This window comes from Otolemur garnettii, unplaced genomic scaffold, assembly GCF_000181295.1.
Source record: "Otolemur garnettii isolate 467f Iridium unplaced genomic scaffold, OtoGar3 scaffold00053, whole genome shotgun sequence".
Lineage (NCBI taxonomy): Eukaryota > Metazoa > Chordata > Mammalia > Primates > Galagidae > Otolemur > Otolemur garnettii.
In genome coordinates this window covers 897,395-920,176 of record NW_003852448.1, presented here as the reverse complement: position 1 = coordinate 920,176, position 22,782 = coordinate 897,395, and the positions used below count along the sequence as shown (strand labels likewise).

Below are 22,782 nucleotides of genomic sequence, written 5' to 3'. Positions count from 1 at the left end.
GCATTCAAGACAATGCTACTGAAAAAATGATGTCCCCAGGAATGCAAAGACATGCATCCTGTCTTCAAGGAAACATGACATCATAAAGAGAAAAAGCTTATGAATAAACATCACATCGTAAGTACAACAGCAGAAATATACACTATCCAACTTGGCACCCAAAGGCAGTGGCTAATAACTTCCTCCTGACTTCGTCAGGAAGACAGGAGTTGGTTTATAAAAAGCGCAAGGAGCAGGGCGGCACCTGTGGCTCAAAGGAGTAGGGCGCTGGCCCCATATACCGGAGGTGGAGGGTTCAAACCTGGCCCTGGCAAAAAACCACAAAAAGAAAAAAAAGCATAAAGAGCCAACATCAAATCCAGCTTTGGACTTAGCGCTGCCACTAGTTACCCTTTTTGTCGTAGGTGAATTAACCTGACTTTTCTAACCTTAATTTCTTTCTCTACAAAAGTGGAGATAATAATAGCTCACTTTACAAACTGTGGGAGGGTTAAGTGGAGGAACTTAAGTGACATACACGAGGTGGCACCTAGGACATACTCAGTAAATTGACTCTATTTCATCATTTGGATGAATTTAAACTCATTTACACAATGCTTCTGGAACAGATGCATCTGAAGATGAGTGAGGAAAAAAGAATCTGTTTCCTAATGTGACTAAAGCTACAACTTCAGCCTGGGTCAACATGAGGGCGTTTCCAAAACATAGTCCAATACATAATTTATGTTGCCTCCATTAAACTGTAAGGCACCACGGGACAGACAGCCTTTACACTGGAATCTCCATTTACCGCACCAGAGGGAATTACTTGCTCTGCTGCCTTCGTGCTTAGAGCAATTTATGAGCCCTGGGTCATCTTCATTCATCCCAATATTGACTCTCCGTGATATTGCATGAGAAGCACTCGTCCCTGGACCTCCTCCTCGGCCTAGTACACTGAGGGAAGAATTATTTAAAAGTGTAGAATCCGTGGCTGTCGGTGAATGGCAGAAACACTATTAAAGACATGCACTATGAGTGCAATTCCCATCAAAAGGTATGGCAATATCTATATGTTACATTTTATTTTATGAGAAGATTCATACCCTATTAGCCTGTTCTTTGTGATGCTGGTGATCAAAATATCTGAGTTTTTTAATCCTAAGAGATAGTATCATGAAATTTCTATCAACCACTTCCACTTTCAGAATGCCAACAAGTTGGATTCAGTTAGTTTGGGGTCCCCGAGGTAATGTTAAGTCATTAATTAACTCGCATAGCCTTAGGCATCTTCATGGAAATCCTGGCTGCTGTATCTCTTTAACATCCTGCTAATCAGGATCTTTGCACTCAGATTTTTTCCAAACCTGAACTCTTCAACAGCAGAGGCATGTCAGTGGTTTGACATTCCCTAAAAACGTGTCTAGTTCTCTAAGAATGAATGCCACTGTTGAAATGCTCGGAAGGCCTTGTGTACAGGAAGAACCATTCCACCTGGCCTTCAGAATTCAGGGTGCGAAGGAGACAGCAGGGCTTCCCCCTGTTTTAGAACTTTGAAAGAGTCACATGGCATGCTCGCAGCATATGGGACGTCTCTCACTTCTGGGTGGAGCGGATGCCACTGAAGCCCTCAGTACACAGTCAGTAGTAATTGCCACTCTAGATTTTATCAGTATTTTGTATAAAGACTTAAATTTGGCTTTCAGTGAGTAGCAAAAAGGACCTTGGCGTGATCTTTACTGCAGAATCTCCCATGGTTCTAGTGTATACAGTGGTGCTCAGTGCTGCTGCACTTCAGAATTACCTGTGTAACCTTGACCTAAGTGCACATGCTTAAGCCCCACCTAAGAGACTAATTTGGAAATTCTGGGAAGGAAGCCAAACTTAGGTATACTTTTCACTTCCACGGGCAATTTGGAGGCACAGCTATAGTCAGGAGTCACTGTCCGTGGGAGGACAGCCTCAGCCCAACCTCCTGCTTCCTCTCCTCTGCTCAGTGATTGGCACATCTCCATCTCCATTGTGCCACTTCTACCCTGATTCTCCTTTTTCCATCTACTGAAGTCCTAGGCAACTCTTAAAACATTGGCTCTTAACCCTTAATGCAAGTGAGAAAAACTTGGGGCCAGTGGGGTGGCTCACCCCTGTACGCCCAGCAACTTGGGAGGTTGAGGCAGGAGGATCAACTGAGAACACAAGTTTGACACCAGCTGGAACAACATCGTGAGACCCAAGACCTGTCTCTAAAAAATTAAAATAAATATGAAAAATTAGCGGGCATTGTAGTATCTGAAGGCTGAGGTGGGGGGATCACTTGAACCCCAGAGGCCAGCCTGGGCAACACAGGGAGACCACATCTTTAGAAAAAAATTAAAAAGGTAGGAAAACCTTGTAACATCTGAAAAAGCTCTGTGTCCAGTCTTCCCTGTTCCAGAGGTTCTGATTCAATGGGTTAAAGTGGAGTCCGGACAGAACATTTTTTACAAGCTCCCCTGTCAACTCTGAGGAACATGTGGCCCGGCTTTGGCAGCCCCGGCTTTGAGCTCTCCCCTGCACAGCCTTTCCCTGTTGTAACTCTGGGGGTTAATCTCTCCCTCCTGTCTCCCCGCTCCCCCCTCGCCCACTAATGCGCGCTGTCTGCGTGAGGTTACAGCTGCCCCAGGTTCTGTCTCCCCACTTGCCTGGCAGCCCTCACGGGCGAGGACCATGTCGTTTTCATTTTTGTGTCCCTGCCCTTGATTCAGTGCCTGGCACAACCCGGGAAATGTGTGTGGAATAGACGGTGGCGTTTGTGACTAGCATATATTTATAATTTAAAATTACAGTGTAAAATCTAGAAAGAGTAAATAAACTTCCACAGCTGCTGCTTGGTGAGTCAGTGTCAGTGTCAGGAGGAGATGGCTTTCCGCTCTGACGTGGGGCCGCCGTGGTGCCTGCGTCTCTCACACTGTCACTCCTCGGGAGCGTTTCTGGTCGCCGCGGGCCCAGGCTGTCCGTTCTCATTTGATTTTAGGTCCCTTTTACATGTTCCTTTCACCATCTGCCTGTGGAGTATTTTTCTGAGAGGAAATGCAGGTTTCTGTTGAAGACCTTGGGTGCTTGCAGTTTCCTCCTCCTCCCCCCCCCTTCTCCCGTGTTCTCTCTGCCCCTCCTCCTCCTCTTCTTCCTTCTCCTTCTCCCCAAATTTCTTTGATGGGGGAGCAGGATCCTGCTGTGGGGGTCTGTGTTCACCCAATGTCCACCTGCTCTGGGGAGGCTGTGGGCTGTACCTGCGGACACCAGCTCACATGGGCCATTGGCCACCCCTGCACTGTGCCTCAGCTCTGCCTGGGGGTCCCCAGCCTGGCCCCCGTCTCCAGCCTCCCATCCTTCCCACTGGCCACACTTCTCGACCCTGCCTGGCCCTTCACCCTTTGGGTCTGTGTTTAGTTCTCCTCCTCGCTGGGAAAACTTCCCCAACCTTCCCAGGACTGAGTTTGGGGCTCCTCTGCTCCCTGTTTGCTTAGCGTCATGTTGAGATTGTCCGGGTGCTGCCGGCAGGAACATGTCATGGCCACCACCTTTTCCTGTTCCCTCGCACTGTCACTGACCGGTAGTAAATAGCCAGTGAATATTTGTTGAACCCTGGTAAGGACAAGAAGCCAAATTCAGAAGCAGTGACATGAACAAGGGCAGCACTCCTGAGACAGGGGAAGTCCTTAGGGCCACACCTCCATCACGTCCCATCAAACCAAAGGGCTGTGGCCCTTTACCCAGAGATAGGCCATCCATGCACTGGCTCCAGCGAGCTGTGTGCCTCCATTCCTGGCCTCTGTGGGTCATAAAACCACCCCTTCAGCTCGCCTAGAAGAGTCCTCTTTTCTAAACATATGGTCTGTCCTTCATTGTCCATACAAACCATGCTGCATCCCACTTCCGTACCTCTGAATGGCGTGGGATGGCCCTCCCTGGAAGGCCCCTCTTCCTCGTCGGAGCCGTGGCCTGTCCTGCCTGCAGGGCCTGCGCTCAGCCCCTCTGCTCAGCCCTCATCTCCTCTAGCAGTCGCTGGATGCTGGGAGAGACTGCGCAGTGCTGATTTGTTTGTATCTGTGCTCTCTCCCCTAAAGGACCATACTTCACAGCTTTCTAAATTCCAGCGCCCAGTGCTGAGAGTAGCAGCTCAGGACGTGTTTGGAGACGGTGTTCCCTTCTGGCTGGAGAGCTCAGCAGAGATTCCCAGAGGACACAGGGCAAAGGGAGGTGTGAGGGTGGCCCTGCGCCCCATGGCTCATGGGACACAGAATTCCAAGTTCCAAGTTTTGGAGGCACTGATGGGAAGGACCTGTGGGCAGCACTGCCCAGGTTTGAGCACCTGTCCCCAGCTCCTGGAGCCTTCCTTCCCACTTGGCTTGTCCTTCCTTCTTGGACTCCTTAACTTAAAGTCTGATTACTTGACGTCCAGACCTCACCTCCTCCTTTACACACCACTCGGGGATGCCACCTGCCCTGTCACGCACATAGCATTCAACTGTGCATTCTACCTGCATCTCCAGCCCTCACCGCTCATGCGCCCCAACTGTAAACTCAGCTGCCCGCCACCCTCCCCTTGAAGGTCCCTGCGCCCTGCATGTCAGCCTCGTCCCCACAGACATCCTCCTGCCCTGGTCTCTTCCCACCAAGTGAAGCCAGAAACCAGTAACAGCGGTGGCTTTTCTCTCTCTTATCAACATCATCCTGTTGGTTTTAGTTCTGTTGATTCTACCTCTTCACTCACGTCCATCTGCTTCTCTCCATTCCTGCTGTGACACAGACCTGAATCTAAGCTACCACGGCTTCCCACCCAGTGACTACAAGGGCCAGCCCTGGTATTCTTCCTGTTTCCAACCATTACCTCTCTAGTCCATTCTTCACACTGCAAGATAAATGATATTTTTGAAAGTGAAATGTAATCACCTAAAACTTCTGCTTGAAGCTCTTCAAAATTTCCACATTGCTTGTGGGATCAAGTCAGATTTTCTTAAGGAAACCCTTGTTCTCTGTCCGCTTCTAGCCTTTCCTTCCCTCTTGCCATCTCCTCTGTTCCCTGACTTGAAACTCCACTCATGTGGACCACTTACTTGGGTCCTCCAGGCTCTTCTCACATCCGGCCTCCACCTAGGCTGCCGCAGGCCACCCACTCACCCGCTCCTGTTGCACCATGCATGCTCCGCACCTAGCCTCTCCTTCTAATCGACATGCAGATCCCAGCACGGATTTCACCGGCCCGCAGCTTTCTCTGACCTTGTGATCTGGGCAAGGCACCCTTCTCTTCTACCAGAGAGACCTGAGGTCCCTGGAGGACAATAGCATTCTGTGCTACAACTGGTAGTATAATTGTGTAGTCAGTGACAATTTGCCTACAGCATGGATGGATGGGCAGATGATCTGTTTATGCAGGGGTCCTCAAACTTGGTAAACAGGAGGCCAGTTCACTGTGCCTCAAATCGTTGGAGGGCTTTACTGCAGGCCCCGGGACAAGTCGGCTCCTAAGCAGGACAAGAAGCAGCGGCAAAAACACCCGGCAGGCCGGATAAGTGTCCTAGGTGGGCCGCATGCGGCCTGGAGGCCGTAGTTTGAGGATGCCTGCTTTACAGGAATTAAGCCTTCCTTAGAGAAGGAACACATTCTGGAGAACGCATTAACGGCGTGTGAAGTTTAAGAGATGGTAGGGAAGGGCCACAGGGCATTTCGTTTTCAGGTAACCATGATCTATCTGCAGCACCTTTAAGATCACTTTTGTCACACCGTAGCCCACACAGGCAGAAGGGGCAGAACATACTGAGCTTCCTTTATCAAAGAGAAAACTCAACGCCCAGGATAATGAGCTGTCCGGCTAGATCACACTGGGCTTTTGACCTTAGACCAGACGAAAAGCCTTCTCAGTGCTGGCCACAGGGGCCACTTGCCCAGGTGGCTTGCCCTCAGGGGGTCACTAGAAAGCTGAATGACCCTATTGTTTCTGCCAAAAAAGACCTGGTATAAGATAAAGAGAAAAGGGCGGGGAAAGCGTCACCCGAGAGAAGAACGAACACCAGATCAACCCATTTTACTCCCTCCATCATTCAACAAGTATTTTGGTTCTCTAATATGTCTCTGACATGTGCCAGCTCTGAGAATGGGGGGGGGACGAAAATGGAAGCCGTGTCTTCCTCACATACACACAGTGGGTGAGAAGAGGCGAATAGTGTGAAAATAGAATTGGGAGAAGAGTTCTGAAGGGTGGCCTTAGTGGTCACCCAACAGCAGATGACAGGGACACTGGACCAGTCGGCGAGGCCTGAGGACTTGCAGGAAGCAAAGGGTGTTCACTGGGTGGGTGAGGCTGGGCTGCCCAGGCCGTGTGCAGAGGGAAGGGCCTGGGAGAGCTGAGCGGGAATCTGTCAGCTTGTTGGAAACTGAAGGATAGAAAGAAGAACAGAGATCCTCATCATCATGGAAAAGTAAAGGAAGTATTTAGCTTAAAGACTTTTACACATTTCCATTCTGAGTCAGCACAAGATTGCGTTCCGGCCAATTGTAGCTGACAAGTTGGGGAAAGAGCAAGACAATTCAGGAAGCTGGAAGGCGAGAAAGCTGGCACAGAGAGGAGCAAATGGGTTTTCCCTTCACTATCATGTTCAAAGTTTCAAAAGCTGCCTCCTACTGCCAGCGGGCAGGTGTTTGCCTGCCCCTGGTCCTCACTGAAAGTGAGTACACACTGGGCCTTTGTCCTGGCATCAGAATTGGCCCTGCAGGGAGTCTGCAGGTGGTGACTACAGAAGGTTTGCTGATTTAATTCCCCTTGAAGAGTAAGCCACTCGCTCACCCTGATCCATCAGGCCAGGAAAAGGGCCTGGAACTTCTGGACTTCTCTGCTGTATGAGATCTCTGTCTGCCCTGTGGACTGGGAAAACAGGAGGTGGGGAGAGAAAGAAGAGGTGCCTGAGCGGATCAGAGATGGGATGGATGAGCTTGCCCGAGAGGAGAGGTGCAGCCTGTCTACCGAGGTGCACAGACCCACAGAGGGAGGCGTGGGTCCCAGGCACCCTCCCAGGGAGCTGACGGTGAGAGACGCCAGGGCTGTTAGCGCCGGCCTCTCTGGGTACCATTCAGCACGTCATTGCCACTGACCCAAAGAGGAAATGGTTAATCGTGTTGACTTTTGGCAAAACTGACGTTAAAATCAGGTGCTTGTGTATGCTTTTACAGTTTATGTTCTAAATAAACACCAGGGATTGGAAAGCAGCAGTTCTCCTTACCACCTTTGTGGCAGCTTGCCTTGTTTCCTGAGGGTTTCTTCTCCTCCACCTTGAACTCGTCAGCAAGCAAACCTAACTTTACATTTCCCTGTGTTCTTGTTTTGTCCCTTCCCGGCAGCTCTTGGGGACAGCTCCTGCCCCATCCTTCATCTTCATTGTCTTGTGATTGTAACTGAGTGCTCGCCATCCCTCTAATCTATGTCCAGCTTACAGAGGTCAGTTGTGTCCTGCCACGGCCCAGCTGCCTGAACAGGCTCCTGACATGTCCCTCCTCCCATCTTCATGGCCCAGGAGAGCCTGCCATTTGAGGAGTTACTCCAAATTCTATTTTTAAGGACAATTTGATTTTAATGCACTTCAGGCCAAAGAACAAAAGAAAAGGTTTCTGTCCAGAAGCAAAATTTCCTGCTAATGGGAATTGGAAAAGCAGGCCAGGTGATGGTTTCAACAAGGAGTGATGGTTTTTCTTTACTCAGAAATATCCCTTTAACTCTTTCTGATCCTATGTCAGGGTTTTGGTTTTTGTTGTTTTGTTTCTGTTTATAATCAAAAATAAACAAAAGCACTTTACGTAACCTAAAATAAGTAATAAAATCATTAGCTGTGTTCATATTTATGTTTTTCTCTTTTAAAACTGTGGGATAATTACAAGAAATTCACTAACCTCTTTCACACCCACAATAAATAAGGGCTGGGAAGTATGTGTGTGGCAGAAAAATTGGACTGGAAAAGGTTTTCCTGCAGCCAAAAATTCTGTTATTTCTTACTATGTATCTTGTGTTGTAACCAGAAACTGTGAACATAGGGGAAGTAGTTAGGCCTCTGTCCCTTGTTCCCAAGAGGTCAGTTGTGTTTCCAAAAGCCACTGCATTCCCACTGAGCTGTTCTGATCAGAGCTGATAAGCACTTGTGCATTGAGAGTGGAGGAGACAGAAGTGACAGGGGCACCCAGGGGTGCTGGTTTGTTGCCACCTGCACAAGAGTAAATGAATGCTAAAGGACCTGGGGTGGGAGAGAAGCAAAAAGCCTTGGTGATGAGGAAATATGAGAATGCGTAAATAAGAATTCAGATGTGGCTCTGACACAACCAGATTAGCACCACACACTGAGCTTGTCACCTGTCCCCTCCCCTAATTTTCACTCAAAATCCATACAACTATCATTGTCAGTTACTGTGTGCAGAAACTTTGACCTCCCCAGCAAACACTACAATTATTTTGAGATGGCAGGAAAATCTACTTTTATCTCTTGATCTTTTTAAAATGTTTTATATCTTTCTAAATACGCTATTATAGCTGACAGACTCAATGAGGACCTTGTCACATGCCACTTCAGCTTGTCGTCTTGTGTATTTTCAGCCAACATTAAAAATACATATAGTAGTAATTAAGTCTTCTTTAGAAATCATTTCTTACTGGTAATGGCCTTTTTAGTCCCTTCAATGAGACATCATAACTTGATAAATTATTCTGTTGGCAGTGGTAGCAACGGCAGAGCCTGTGTAATTGTAAACCCTTCCCTTGCTGGTGCTTAGCAAAGTAATTACCCAGGCTGACTTCCTCACTTTGCACTAAGGAGGCCAGCATTAGCAGGTTATCAGAAGTATTCCTGCTGTCTGTCTTCTGGGAGGTGTCACTGCATCACTCAACAGATGAAATGTGACTCTGAAGTAATGGGCATCTTAGAGAAATGCTCTTGCTGAGGTCCCCTCTCGCCTCGGACTAATTTTTATTAAATTTACTGTGATGGGGAGAGATCCAAAGGGAAAAATCCCAGGTTTCATCTTGTGAGGAGAAACTGTCTTTCCATTTATTTTACTTCCATTTTGCCTTTTTAAAAAAACCTTAGAAGTCTTCAAGGACTAAGATGTTATATTATGTAAATAAAAGGAGACAGATGGGTTAAAGGGGGGAAGAATATTTCCATTTTAGCTCAGCTTTGGAAAACTAGGCCAGCACTGATAAAAACTAAAGAAAGACAGGTTGAAACCAGATTTGTCTTACAAGAGAGATGCCGCAGTATTAAGAGTCCAAACACAAGGGACTTTGACTGGAGAAACCATTTCCACTGGCTTCAGAGGGGTTGCTCTCTAACTGGACTTGTTCAGGTTTGAATCCTCTTTTTGTTTTTAACAATTTGAGTCATCGGTGACCAAAATGAATCACAAACAATTTTTCTGTGAAATTTGGAGAGCATTTCAAAGGCATGGAACAGATTCTATCTGAGCTGCTTGACCCTTCATACTTGTCCTGTATTTCTTATTAGAGTAGCAACATTTTACAATATAAACTCACACTTGGTGACATTTTCATTAGCGCTTCTTATTCCGTGTTCTGGATTTTAAATTTTAATGCCTGTCTTATAAAGAAAGAGAGAATAGAGGCTTCTTAATCAGAAATGTATTACTTTCAATTTATTATCTTCAAAAAAAGAAAAAAACACTTTGCACCTTGTTGAATAAGCTAGTCATACTAGACTTTTAAAATGTCATGGAAAACAAGATGAGGATAGAGAAGGCAAATGTCAGCTTTCCAAAGGGCCAAAAAAATCAGAATGGTAATGGAGGGCTAAAGTACATTTTTAAAATTCTGGGTAAGAAATAAGTAAGGAACTAGCTGAACTATGATTCTTACGTCCATAGCTGACTCATTTAAGACATGATGGGCAACTTTGTTCTCAGTCTAAATTAAGACTACCTAGAATAGACTAAATTAAATTGACTTAACTGTCAAAGGTGGAGGCTGTGCGAAGAATCCTTGCACACATGTGGTCAGCCTCCCATACTGTGGGCTCCACACCCCCGGATTCTACCAACTGAAAATTGAAAATACATGAAACAAAAAGCCAAGATTAGAGGCTCATTCCTGTAGTCCCAGTTATTTAGGAGCCCACTGAAGGTGGGAAGTTTGCTTGAGGCTAGGAATTCAAAACCAGCCTGGCCAACATAGCAAGGCCACATGTCTAAAAAGAAACGAAAAGATTAAAAAGAAGAAAGAAAGAAAATAGCAATACAACAATAAAAAAGTTTTAAAAAAATACAGCATAACAGCTATTTACATAGTGTTAGATATTACAGGTAACCTAGAGATGATTTAAACTATCTAGGAAACACCATTTTATTTAAGAGACTTGAGCCATCTATGGATCTTGATATCTGTATGGATCCTGGACCAATCCGCCCATGGATACTGAAGGACAAGTGTATTTAAATTTGGCCCCTAGGACCTTGATCTGTCCTTAGACTTTGAAAGCACAAGCATTGTAATAATGTGTTGAGTTAGAGAGCTCACGGTTCCCAGATAGAGTGAAACTCAGAGGTCTGTGGGGAGCTCTCCTCGGCCCTGACCCATAGGTGTTCACCCAGTCCAAACTCTTCCTGTGGATGGGGATGGGCCTTATCCCAGTGGGTCACTGCTCCACAAGAGATGTCTGTGGACATCTCTACACGACACGTCTGCTGCTGTCACTTACCTATACTGGCAGCCTGGAGCCCCCACTCCTGGCCCTGACTCACCCTCTGGCCCTTACTTATAAGTTGACATAAACCTCTAGGCTCTGCCTACCCAACTGCCCACTGCAAACAGGAGTCTTTGTTTGCCAGGCTGTCACCTGGCTATCTGAGTTCTCCTGCATGCATGTTCCTTGACTTGTGCTGAAAGACGATCACTGATATGTGTGGCTACACAATAAGTGATTCCCATTGCACCAAGTGCCATCAAACTAAAAATAGATTCCTAAAGGAGGCCTATCGAAATAGAAGCTCTAATGTCTCTGAGAACACAAAGACTAACTGGTGCTTCATTCTTAGACTTAATACATTTAAGGTTTTAAAAATCCATTGGCAAAAGAAAAGGACCAAATTACAACAAATAGTACCTGGTTGAGGAATTTATACAAAATCCAAACCCTTGGTGCCATGGACTAAATGTGTCCCTCTGCCACCACCGATTCCTGTGCAAGCCCAAGTTCCCAATGGGAGAGTCTCAGGAGCTGGGGCCTTTGGGGAGTAATTAGGTTTAGATGCGGTCATGAGGATGGGGCCCCGATATGAGATTAGTTCCCTCCTATGAAGAAGAAGAAACACAACAGCTCTCTTCTCCCTGCTTGCACTCACCAAGAAAAGGCTGCATGAACAATCCCTCCATCCTCACGTGGCCTTTTCTCTGGGGCACCCTCAGAAATGTAGGAACAGCCATCTACAAACAGATGGAGAGCTTCTGTCAGACAATGAGTCTGCAACACCTTGATCTTGGACTTTTCAGCCTCTGGAACTGTAAGGAATAACCCGTTATTGAAGCCATCCAGTCTATGGTATTTTGTTATAGCCCAAATTCATTAAGACACTGGATAGAAATTTGTGCCATTGTATCCTGTCCTTGTTGAGGAGGCTGTGTACATCTTTGTGTTAGATACGTATCAGCCTTCCTCAAGCAGCCATGCCCCTAGAACAGCAGAAATCAAACCAAAGCCAACCTGGCAGCCTTCCTGCAGAGCAGGAGCTCAGACAATGCCCCAGCATGCTGGGCAGGTGCATCTTCCCATCCTCACACTGCAAAGACAGGTCTCCACAACTATCCAGCACTGAGGTCAAACAGGGACTGGATTTGCTTATGTTGTCAAGAAATGAGATAACACATGAGCTGTATTTTACAGATCCTATGGCAAATAAAGACATAAAACAGCTACTTTAACATTTTCTTTTTCCTTTTTCATTTAATTTTTGAATAGGTAGTACATTCATCTCGCACAGCCTTCCCTGCTGTCTTCCATCCACATGGTCCCCACTCCATAACACTGTTATTGGTCTCGTGTATCTTTCTGGAGTTTCTTCATGCATGAGCAAGCGAATGTAATAGATTTTCTTATCCTCACATTTTTAGGACAATAAATGGTAGACCAAATGTACTCCTCAGGGCCCAGAGGGTGACTTTATAGCTGCATGGTAATGTCCCACTGAATGGAAAAACCATTCTATAACCACTCCTCCATTGTGGACACTTAGGTGTTTCCAGTCTTCTATTATTACAAATAATGCTATAGTGAATATTCACATACATATGTAATTTTGCACATGTGTGAGTAGGTCTGCAGAATAAATTCCCAAAAATGTAATGGCAGAATGAAAGGGAATATACATTTGTTACTTTGAGAACAAATTGCCCAACATAGAATATATGCTGATTTACACCCCTTCCAGAAATTTTTGAGAAGGCCTATTGCTGAATACCAACAAAGTGTGTTATCAGACATACATGGTAATTAAAAAATGCTAACTTGGAATAATTTTAATTTGTACTTTTTAGTATAAGTAATTTTTGATGAGTGACTTATGAGCATTTTTTCATGTGTTTACAGGTCATTTATATTTTTTCTGCTGTCATGTTGGACTTTCTCTTACCAATTTCTAAGAGCTTTTTATCTTTATGCTTTAGGGATTTAGACCTTTGTCCATGGTATGAGTTGCATATTTTATTTTTCCCATTTTGTTGTTTGACTTTTGACTCTGCACATGGGTGTTATATTTGATTGGTTGGTTCATTGATTTTGGTTTGCCTTGTCCTTATTTACTAATTTGTTATTTTCTTTTAGACAATAATACAGTTAGAAAGATTGTTCCCATGCTGTGAAAGGATCCTGCTACTTTTCTTCTAGTACTTTTATGCATTTTATTGCTTATGTTAAATCTTGTAGCCATTTGGAATTCATCCTGGACTGTCATGTCCGCTAGGAATCCAACTTAATTTTGTTTTTTGTTCACAAGGCTAACCAGTTGATTCAACACTGTTTGCATTATTTCCTTACTTATCTGAGATGCCTCCTGAGAAGCAACAAATTTCTATGAGTACTTAGCCTATTTATAAACTTTCTATTCCTCTCTAGTGTCCATTTATGTATTTTTAACATAGCATTTTAATTAATGAAGTTTCATAATATATTTTAATATGTGGTAAGTCAGTTGTAGGGGCAAAGAAAATTTTTTTTCCTCCCCCTTCTGAAGGTTTGGTAAGTAGAGTCTATAAAATAAACTGATAATACATATTAATAGGACAAAAAAGGGCATACATGTTTATTAACATGCATAAACACAGAGAAATTGCAGGAGAATCATTAAGCACAATAACCCCACGAAGTCCAGATGCTTGTATATCCTTATTCATAGGGAAAAAATTAAGAGATGTAGAAGTAAATAATTTTCAGGGAAATGAATGGGCCCAAAGGACAATGATCAGGAACACAGTTCCTCTCATTTCTGAGGGAGGTGGCGGGAAGGTGAGGGCAGAACATTACTGTGAACAAATTTTATCTTTTATGCAGATTAAGCCCCCCAGGTGATCTCTCTCAGAGAATTGAGAAGTTTGTCTGGGTGCAGTGATGACACCTGACTCACTGTGTCCTCTCTTCTTGAATGGTTAATCTTTCCTAGTTTTTTTTTATTTTTTTAAATGAGATTCCTAAGGATGAGGTCATATGAAAATTGCATTTGTTTTGGAAAGAAGCTTCTTTGATAAAGATAGTAGATAACTTCTTTAGTCAGATCAATAAATTCCAAAGAGAGTCCCTCCTGATGCTTCAGGAAAAGGAAGAAGAGCAGAAAGTCAGGAGGGGGGTTTCATAGAGAGAGTCTGAGGCATATTTCTGAGGCCTTTTAATTTCCTTTAATTCAAATAGATCAGAATCCGAAGGACCGTATTTTGAAGTATCATTTTCTGAGCCCCACATGTTCACACAGTCGGACTTCATTGTTGTTCTGCTTTGTTATATTATTTTCTATAAGAACCTCACAATCAACTCGTTTTTATGTATACGTTTTGGTGTATAAAAGTAACTTAGAAGTGGGACTTTGTGGTGTTAATTCTTCCACAGGAACTGCTGAGTCTTTCAGTTTGCTTGAATCTTCTCAGTAGCATTTAAAATTTTTCTTCCTACAAATCTTGTACATTTCTTAAGTGTCTTTCTAGGTATTTGATTAGTATAAATTGGCTCTTTTTCCCCATGGTCTTCAAACTGGTAATTATCTGTGCATATTAGGGCTTTTGATGTTGGTGTTTTAATTTTGTACACTGCTAATTTACTAAATTTTCATCTTTTTGTAGGAATTTTTCAGCTAATTCCAGTGATTTTCTGGGTTTACAATAATACCATCTGCAATAATGTTAGCGTTGGCTTTTACTTTCCAAATGTTGCATTTCTCATGTCTTTTCCTTGTCTAATCATGTTGGCAAGGGCCCGAGTGGGAATAGGATGCTAATAATAATAATGGCAATAGTGGGCAACTTCCTTGTTTACAGATTTGTTTGAAATTACTTTAGTGTCTTACAGTAAGCATGAAGCTAACTTTTTAGACTAAAATAGAAATATTTTATTGCATTAAGGTTGTATACAAGTCAGTTACTTTATTGAATGTTTTTATTAATAATGGTTGTTGAATTTTGATAAATGTCTTTTAATAATCTATAGGGATAATCATAAAGTTTTTCTCTTTAGACTAATATGTGTAAATTTCCTGTTATAAATTTTCCTTGCATTCTTGGGATAGACCTCACATTGTCGCAATATATAATTTTGTGTGCTACTGATTTATTTATGATTTTGGCATTGATGTCGATAAACAAGCACAGTCTGTAGTCTCCTTTGATATGTATGCGCATGCTGCCTGTCCAATTTGGATGTCAGCATGACACTTTCTAAATAATACTAATTTGGAAGTTAGCCCTTTCTCCTGTGCTCTGGTGCCATTTTAAATAACATTGAAATCTTTTACTCTTTAAATGTTTGGTAGGAATTTCCTGTGAAACTACCTCAACGTGGAACTTAATTGGGGGATTGGAGAGTAAGGGCGGGTTTTCTTCTATTTCCTCTATTAAAGAAACACATCTGTTTAAATTTTCTATTTCCTCTGGGAACAGTTTTAGTGAATTCTGTTTGGGCATAAAATTATCCATCAACTCTGCCATTTAAATATATTTTTGTAGAATTAAACATAAATAATTTTTTCCTAAATTTCCTCTGTTTCTGTAATTATTTTCTTACTAGCATTTCTTATTATCTGTTAAAGTTTTTAAAAGGCTTTCTTTTTTTTTTTTTTTTTTTTTTTGAGACAGTCTCAAGCTATCCCCCTGGGTAGAGTGCCGTGGCATTACAGCTCACAGCAACCTCCAACTCCTGGGCTCAAGCAAGTCTCCTGCCTCCGCCTCCCAAGCAGCTGGGACCACAGGCGCCCGCCACAACGCCTGACTATTTTTTGGTTGCAGCCGTCATTGTTGTTTGGCGGGTCCGGGTTGGGGATTCGAACCTACCACCTTAGGTGTACTACGTGGCTGGCGCCTTAGCCGGTTGAGCTATAGGTGCCAAGCCTTAAAAGGCTTTCTTAAGTGTTTTAATTGCTGTGACTTTTTGTTATTTTTGTGAAATATTGTAAGATTTGGTTTTGTTTAAGTCATTATCATTTTCATTTTTTAATAAAACTCATATTAGATTTCTTTCTCTCCAAAGGACGTTATCTACTTATTTCCCACTATAAGCAATGAAAATAAGGTGTTTTCTCCCCCCCTCCTTCACACCAGATTTCATTATTTATTTACTTGTATTTACTTATTTATTTGAGACCAAGTCTCATTCTGTCATCCTGGATAGAGTGCCTGGTATCATTGTAGCTCACAACAACCTCAAACTCCTGGGTTCAAGAGATCCTCCTGCCTCAGCCTCCTGAGTAGCTGGGACTACAGGCGTGAGCCACCACACCCAGCTTTACACTGGATTTTAAAAAATATTGTCTTAACAGACAGGTATTTGCCTTCGTGTGAACCTCTGTTACTTGATTTTCTGGCTTTAAGTGAAATTCTTTGACTCACAGTTTTACAAATTGAGAAACTAAAAGTGTGTTGAACTTCAGGCTTTATCCCCCTTCTTTCTCTCTGTCCCCCAGGGTTGGAGCCTGTATCGTGGAACTCTTCAGTTACCCTTATCCTCCTCTTAGTGTTCTACGCCTACCTGTATTAAGTGCTCAGCACCAGCCCTCTTACTGTACCGCTCCCCTTCTACAGATACCTTCCAAAAGGACTAATGGGAAATATATTCCCCTAGTTCTTGCAGGTTTAAAACTGTCCTTAGCCTGTAGGTATGGGAATTTGAAGGTCAATTTAGTCAGACATAAAATTCTTTTTTATTCTTTCTTTCCTTGAGTATATTAGAGATGTAGCTTCACTGTATTCTTCCTTGTTTTTTTAAGTATTGTAAAACATACACGATACATGTTAACCATTTAATCATTTTTACTGGTACAGTCGGTAGCATTGGGTATATTCATATTGTTGTGAGACCATCACCACCATCCATCCCCAGGGTTTTGTCGTCATCCCAACCTGAGACTCTGCACCCTTAAACATGACTCCCCTCCTCCCAGGCCCTGGTAACCACTGTTCTACATCTATCTCTATAAACTTGACTGTCCTAAGTATCTCATGTAAATGGGATCATGTAATATTTGTCCTTTTGTGTTTGACTTATTTTCACGAAGCATAATGTCTTCCAGGTTCAGCCATGCTGAAGTTATGTATCAGAATTTCATTCTTTTTTAAAGGTAAACAATATACCAGTGTGTGTTTATACCATTATTTGTCCATTCATCCATCATTGGACATGTAGGATTTCTTTATCACTTCTTACTATAAGATCATATGTCGGTGGACTTCAAAGGTTTGATTATAATGTATCTTACAGTTGGTCTCTTTACGGTTTATCTTACTTGGAGCTTGTTGAGCATTTTGGATTTGTAGATCCATGACTTCCCTAAAATTTGGGAAGGTTTCAGTCCTTGTCTCTCCAAATCTCTGTGCTCCTTTCCCTCTCTTTTCCTACTGGAACTCACACAGAATTGGCTTGCTTGCTAATGTCCTGCAGGTCCCTTAGATTCTGTTCACTTTTTTTTTTCAATCTTGTTATTTTCTTTTCCTCATACCTAAAATTTCAATTGTGTTATCTTCAAGTTCACTAATTCTTTCTTCTACTCACTCAACTTTGCTGTTGAATCCCTCTAGTGAATTTTTCAATTTAGTAATTATACTTTCTTTTTTGTTCCTAAATGTTTTATATATCATTTTTGATATTTATTTTAAAGTCTTTATGTGGCAGGTCTGCGTCTGGTCTTTCTTAGGGATAGTTTCTGCCAATTTATTTTTTCTCGAATAGATCATACTTTCCTGTTCCTTTATATGTGTCATGGTCTTTTTGTTGAAAATTGGATATTTGAATCTCATTTATTCTATCAGATTCTCTTCCTTCATTAGGGTTTGCCACTCTTTTGTTCTTTTATAAATTCTTTTTATGGTATCTCTGTGGCAGAGATGAGCATGAGGCAAGGTCCATATTGCTCGCCTGGTTTTTACAAAAAGTTGCATCAGGAATGTGGGCACAACCACCTGACTCAGGTAGGGCTCTAGGTGGGGCGTGGGTAGCTGCTGCTGCACTAAGAGCTGAAACTGGCCACGATTAACCATCATTTACCATCTAAGCCTTTCCTTTTAAGCTGCAAGACTTCAGAATTCCAGAATAGTTGACAGCAGTCAGATTCATCTTGGTGGGAAGACAGAGTCCTGGCACTTCCTACTAACCACCTTCCTTCTCTGCCATCACTCCCGTCTTTTGTTTTTGAAGACTTTGAGAAGATATCTGATACATGACTGACTACCCAAATCAGCGCTTATCTTCAAACTTCAATAACTTTACTAAGATAGGTCTTAAGATAGATCTTGTTGCTGAATTCTAAATCACCTGAAGTGGTACATGATACTAATATGCTCTTTTGGCATATAAATTTAAGTATATTCACACACGTAGATTCAGGAAATAATTGTGTTATTGTATATTTAAATACTTCTTTTGTTTCATTGTTTGATTTTTTCCTCAGAGATGCTAGTTATGAGTTTGCTGAATCTCCTGTAATATTTTCAGAATTATTTTCTTACTTAGATGTCATTTTGTGTGTCTCTCATTTTTATCTTCCGTGCCCCATTCTCTGTGTTACACAAGGTCTTCTCCCCCTTAGTATCCCCTCGGTTCCATCTTCATTCCTGGGAGGGTTGTACTTCCTCCTCCTTCTCTCTTGAGTTCTGCATTGTCTTCTGTTGATTTGCCACCTCTCCCTTGAATTATCATGTTTCTTCTTTGTGTTCTTCATTCTTGGAGATAATTGCTTTACAAGCTTTGCTTTGTGTTTCTAAACACCTGTCAAATGTCTGATCAATTTTTCTGTCTCCTCACTGGCAACATTTTTTCCTGTGTGCATTTTTAAAATATATTAGATTTTACTTGTTTCTGTTCCAACTTTTTCTCATGGCATCTTTATAATAACATTGTAATGATTCCTTTTCTTTACTTTCTTCCTTTCTTTTTTCAAAGATTACTCATTATTGAATGGGTTGGATTTTCCTGGGCTGACTATTCATACACATCTGTGTTAACAGAATATGAGGGTCTGACACTGACACAGAAAGCCTCCCGCAAATGTGGCTCATCTGGATTATTGTTTGTGTAGCCCTGGTTTTTATATGTCCAGGAGGGCTTCTTCTACCAACCCGGCTCACCCACGGTCCTGTCCCCACTCCTGTAAGCAATGTGCCTTTGCATTGTGGATGGGCATCGAGAGGGATCTGCCATAGCTGGGCCTTCTTTTTTCCTCTTCTGCACAACTTCTGGCCAATCACTGCAGTCCCTCTCATGGATATATTAGAATTTGAGTCATTTATCTGCCTCCTAGTTTCACCAAGAATAGAATTTTTGATGTTTATTTTCTTTGTTGTTTTGTATGTTTCCAAGAGGATGAGGGGACGTGCTCATATCCGTATTTCTTACTGATCAGCATATTTTAAACAACTGAAATAGAACTTCTTGTTATTTCTTGTTTTCATTTTGTTCAACACATTCTTAGGAAGCACAGTGCATGCTATAAGGACTATAGGGCATGCTCGGGAGAAGACAGGGCTCCCTTCTGAGTGGGAGCATAATGATGGAAACAGTTATTGCAGATACGGGGTGGCATAGGGTAAGCGCTGCTTCAAGCCAAGAAGTTTTGAGGAGGGCAACAGATTCATGCTCTCTGTGGGAATAAAAGACATTTTTAGGAGAAGGTGACATTTGAACTGGGTCCTAAACAGTGAGTGAAATTTCAACAGATGTAAACAGAAAAAATATTGTTGGTAGGTAAAATTGATGGTCAGAATCACAGCACTAGGACAACATGGGCGTTTTCAGGGTACCCTGGCTGTCTGGCTGCACCAGAGAACAGGACACATCAGAGACAGAAAGAAGGCTGTGGTGAGGCCATCAGTGGTGCCTTGAGTGCCAGCTGTCAGGAGCTCTGTGCTAAGGAGTGTTCCTTCATCCTGCACATAATGAGGGAAATTCCAGGAGTTATTTTAACTCAGTATATGGTTGGTTGTTTGGCAGTTTTATTTGGATTTTATAGAGAGAGTGACATGGCTAGATTTGTACCAAGGAGTAATTCTGAGGAAGGGTTAGAGGCGATTTGGAAATAGAAGAGGCTAAAGGCAGAGGCCACTGCAGACTGCAGATAGCACCTGGCTGGGATGCTGATGGGACGGAAAGGAAGGGACAAGGATGGACAACTGTGAACTTGTACCTGACCCTTCGATCCTGGAAAACAACAAAGGTCAAGAAATCTTCCCATGTTTGTGTTCTAGAAAACAGCTTACTACAAGGAAGTCCCCCTTCTCCTGTGGTAGAGAAGGTGGGCAGATCACGCCCCTCCCCCCACCGCTCCCCTCACCCCTCCCCCCCAGTCTGCAAGGTCAGACAGTCCCTCCAAATCTTCATCCTTGGCCTCATTAATGATTCGCTGAATTCTTTTGTCCAGTGGGGAAAAGGTACTTGTTAACCAGCCTTTGGTTAAGTTTCTCTTCTTCCCACAGACCCCTAAATCTTGGCCCATCCTCACCCTGAGTGAGCAGACGGCCCCTCCTTCAGGAGCCCTCCGGGAAAAGAGGCAGCTCAGGGCAACATTCTCTGAGTGGCTTGCGGGCCAGGCCGCTCCCGCCCCCTCTTCTCCTCTTGTGTACCCCTCCTGCCCTGGAGAGCTGCTGATATGTGGTCATAGCTGCTCCCTGTCCCAAGTCTCCTCCCAGCCGCAGTAGGCCCTTCCCCAGCTTGCAATCAGTCATGCTTCTGAGTACAGTTGCCCTTTGCTTGCTGTGCATTTGGCAGCAGTATAAGTATTTAGGTCGCAGCGTCAACCAAGTCTGGCTGCTGATGAGATGAGAACTCAGGGCTGAGAGGGGCCAGAGGGGTCCGCAGGGCTGAGAAGTGAGCCAGGGCTGCCACAGAGGGGGGAGCCACCATGGCCTTTCTGTGGCTGTTTTGTGTCTATGATTTTACTTTGGTTTGTTGGCGAGAGAAGTTAATTCCTTTGCTTTAACTTTTGAAAGGAAAAACACAACTGAGGTATCCGTGGTCCTTCTCCAGTCATCCCTGGTATCTCAGGGCTTTGGTCCCAGCATCCCTGCAGATACCAGAATCCATGGGGTATCCTCACACATCCTCACTTATACCTTAATCATCTAGATTACTTTAAATGCTGTGTAAATCTCTGCTATGCTATATTATTTTTACTGTAATTTTTTTTTTTTTGGCGTAACGTTATTTTTATTGGGTTCTCCCTCTCAGATATGTTTGATCCATGATTGGCCAACCACAATTCTAAAATGCTGTCACCTAAGTCAGTTCCCCCCTCTCTTGTAAATCCCCAAATGTCAAATACCCAAATGAACGGAGATCAAGAAGGAAAATAAAATTATTAACAGCTGCTTTTGAGATTGTTGACTTTAGCTTAACTTCCTTTTATCCATCTAGGATCCATGGATTTAGTATCTCGATAATGTCTAAGTCCTAGGCTGCATGAAGATATTCCTGCTCCCTCTGAGTCCCCTGGCCCTGGACACTCGGCTGGTCCCCAGCAACTTTCTGGGGCCTCCTGAATTCTTAGTCACAGGTCTTGATTTAGCATCTTCATTCATCATGCTTCATAATCCCACAAAGGTCAGGGCCGGCCTTCGTGCATGGGAAAGCTTCTCCGTCCTCCATTTTGGGGGTGACAGGATAGACAGCAAGAGGGCCGAGCCCTGGAGGTGCGCGGCTGCCTGTGTGGGGCTTCTGTCCCAGAGCCGGGTGTCTTCCGGGGACTTAGCTCAGGCCCCCGCGTAACAAACAAGAATCCCCTTCCCTCCTTCATGGAAATTGAAAACTTGATCTAACTGAAATAACGTTGCCTAAAATTCTAATAATCGGAATCGGTCGCCCCCTCTTCGGCCTTCCCCGCCGGGCCGGCTGCCCCTGCAGGGCTGCGCGCTCCTGCCCTCCCACCTTCGCTTTCATTTCACTCACTTGTTTCACAGCTTCAAACTCTGCCTTCTGAGCGTCCCCTCGGCCCTGTAGCCCACCCGGGCGTTTCTGGAAGTGTGAGGGTCGTCCTTAGCGACATGGCGCCGTGATTTGAACTTCCCCAGAACTGGAAGGAACAGGGCAAAGCGAGCTTTCCTTTGCCATCACCTTGGCTGAATTCTGAGTTTTTATTTTTCTTCTTTTCATAAATGAAAGGTTCACAAATAAGAAAGGCCATTTTGTAAATAGCTTTTCAAAAATAGCCTGAGTGTCATATGCTGGAGGGGGACAGTGAGGCCCTGGCCCCAGCGCATCCCAGGACGGGGAAGCCCGAGCCCAGCCTGGCGGAGCGGCAGTGCGAGGAGGTTGGGATGGAATCAGCCGGCCGGCTCGCTGCCCTGTTGTTCTATGACCCCTTGATTGCGTCCCCTGCGCGCCGCCTCAGTGGGGAGCACAGATGGGGCCTGTCAGACCCAAGCATCAAGCTGTGGCCCTCCTGGCTGCTGGGGAGCCGACTGCAGCCATGTGCCAACCATTTTGAAAGTCAGTCTTAAAATATACTTTGGAAAAATTATGTTGCAGCCCCTTCTAATAATAACAAAGTCTCCCTAAATCAGAATGATGAAAGGGAGGCTTATCTCAGTTTAGGGGGAAAACAACTGAATAACTGTAGAAGGTTTGTAAGGCTTACGGATGAGCAGTCAGATTGTGTTTCTGTGCTAACGTGGAAGAGAAAGTGGACTATCCCCAGGGCATTCCTGAGCGCAGAACTGGGGCAAAAGGATAGAAGTTTGAGGAGGCAGTTCTGCTTCAGCCCAAGGAAAACCCAGCAAGCCACTTTGGCCCTACAGCTGTTTACCTCATGGAGGCGACCTTGCCAGGAGAACCTTGCAGAGGTGACACTCTGTTTCTGGAGGCAGTGGGGTCCCTTTCCCTCTAAAGGGACAGCACAGCACAGAGACGCCAGGATGAGTAGCGTCTGAGCCACACTGCCCGGCTTCACACCCTGTGCTCCCTACTGGTAAGTTTGGAACCTCGGGCAACTCCACCTTTCTGTGCCCCGCCTGCTTCCCCTGCACAGCGTTCGATAATTCTGAGAAGTTGGTATCTGGAAAAATAAAAACTTAGAACACTGGGTTTTTCTCCTTGTGGCGGG

General features: G+C 44.0%; 1 protein-coding gene across 2 annotated transcripts in view; it reads left to right on the top strand.

Annotated features, from left to right (window-relative positions):
- The window catches only part of L3MBTL4 (L3MBTL4, histone methyl-lysine binding protein), a 355,410-nt gene that overhangs the window by 292,938 nt on the left and 39,690 nt on the right, over positions 1–22,782 (top strand). The gene's annotated exons all lie outside the window — the stretch shown is intronic.